Raw genomic sequence first — 2,422 nt, 5'->3', positions numbered from 1 at the left:
CACCTCTCCTACACCCATTTAAGAGCTGACTGCCAGTAGGGAAGGATCTCTTCTGGAGATCCCTCCTTTGGAGGTTTGTAGCAAGCTTAGGACATAGGTAAGTGGTCTCTTTTGTTTAATACCCTGCTTAGCCAAGCTCTCTGGTGTATTCCATGATTATAACATCTGTATGTTCATTGATTATACAAGTACTATTACAGGCTACTGAGAAAAATCACTGGAAGTTCATCATTAGGAATTTTAATTACAGGTTAATAACAAATATTTTCCTGTAATGTTTTGTGTGATTTCTGGAAGTCTTGTTCAGCATTATCCTTGAAATGTACTTGAAGCTATCTCAAAGTACTGTGAAGGATACACAGGTACAGCTTCAGGCCAACCTCTCTGCAAAGCAAAACAACTTCTGTGACAAATATGACTGTCAGAAGAAAAATGCCTATGCAAGTCTCGAACAAACTTACATCACAATGTATCTACTTCTGTTTCAGATTATTAAGAAATACATGGGAATGTGTAGCATTTTTTTAATAAAATCAGTGCATTTCTAAGTACAAGTCCCATGTGTTTTCTACTTCTTTTTGTTTTCTCTATCAATTTTCTTACAGCATTCTGTCAAAATGCTATACTTTGTGTTCTCTGAGAGAGGGACCTGTATGGCCTACTTACATATGCAGTTTCTCAGTGATGTTTGCAGTGCCTCTTAAATATATTAAAGCAGTTCTGATAATAAAGCTTTTAGGATAGACTGTATTTTTCTTAGCTTTGTACAGCACTCAGCATACTGGAATCCAAACATAGGAAGTACACATGCCTGCATAATAAATGCACATAAGAGTACTCAAAATAGGCATATTGTCTGCCATGCTTACTCTTCAGAGCAGAATTTTAATGCAGCTAATATGATACTATATAAGATGCCATTTTCTAATAAGTAAGTTATGCAACAGGTTGAAGTTAACCTTGCTGAACTTGTATGTCTAAAAGACTGGAGCTTACTTTGAAATTAAAGTAACCTGGGAAATGAAGGGCTGATATTTTTTGCATAATTGTGTAAAAAATGTATTTTTGTGTTCCTGCAAACCTGTCATTTAGATAAAATTTTCAGGAACAATTTTGTGTAAGTCTCCCAATTTCCACTATCTTGAACACTTACAGATATAGTGGCCTGGTCCCAAACAAGTAATTTAATGTTTCTAGTCAGCTTTTAAACATTCATTTATGAATGCATTTTATCTGGCTTATATACTCACTTTGTAGAGCGGTCTGATAGACAATTACATAAAATTAAAAAGCTACCTATTTCTAAATAACTTTCAGTATAAATTTAATCATCTCTGCTTTATGTAATGTATGTGTTACAGTACATAAATTTTATATACCATTTTCTTCCCAGAGTGCTTCCTTGTACCAAGTCTTGCAATGCTACCACTGGGTGCATAATGCAATTTCACTGCATGCAATAGCACTATCTTTAAGTCTTGAATCTGCAGTGCTGACGCATGAACAGTCTTAAATTCAGTAGTCCTGCTAAAAGGTGTGGGTGTTCAAGAGGCTCAGAATCTTACTTTGGGAGACTAAGCTGAAATAAGCTATGTAATTGTTGTCACCCATGCTCAGAAAAAACTGTCTGCTGAAGTTACTACTGTAGATAGAGTTAGACCCGTGGATAGAATTTACTAAAGCTTTTAAGTAAAAGTAAAAACTAAAAGCTTAAGTACTTAATCCTCTTCAAAAAAAAAAAAAACTACTTGTAGTGACAGTATCTTTTCCTTTATCTGCCTTTTTTCATGAAGCAAAGGAGAAAGCTCAGTAAACTGGTTGACTTTGACCACAGCTTCTTTACTCTGACAGCAAAGTCTTGTTACAGTTTAGTATGAGTAGATTGGGTACAAAAAATAATATGCCTTTGGGTAAAAAAGTGAATGCCTTAGAGACCTTGCAATCCTTCATGCAGGAAATTCAGCCTCCTTGGTTTTCACAGAAATGCAGAGCTGTGTATTGGTTTGAACAACTTGCCAGAGATTCCTACCAATAGAGTGAAAGATATCTGAACCATCCTGGTTGGATGTGAGCCAGTGATCACACCCGTGTTTTTGTAATGGCTGATTAGTTTCCACTGTGGGAAACTCAAATAAAGTAAATGAAAACACTTTCCTGCTTGTTCAATGAGCTGAATGTTCACGTAAATTCCCATGGGAACACTGATGTTTAAAACCCATACAGTCAATACAGTTCTTTTTAAATAGAGAATATTGCACTAGAAAAGCTTCAGCACCCTTTCCTTTCATTATTGTAATAGTTCAAGATCAGAGTCTGCCTCCAGCATATCCCCTCAGAGACAACACAGCACGTTCAGATAGAGATTGCATCTGACTGCTCCCTGGCACTGGTTCTCCAGTGAGCAGAAAGTGAGAGGAGAGCT

Source organism: Meleagris gallopavo, chromosome 1, assembly GCF_000146605.3.
Source record: "Meleagris gallopavo isolate NT-WF06-2002-E0010 breed Aviagen turkey brand Nicholas breeding stock chromosome 1, Turkey_5.1, whole genome shotgun sequence".
Classification (NCBI taxonomy): Eukaryota; Metazoa; Chordata; class Aves; order Galliformes; family Phasianidae; genus Meleagris; species Meleagris gallopavo.
The sequence above is the reverse complement of the archived record's forward strand: the minus strand, read 5'-3'. Positions refer to the sequence as shown.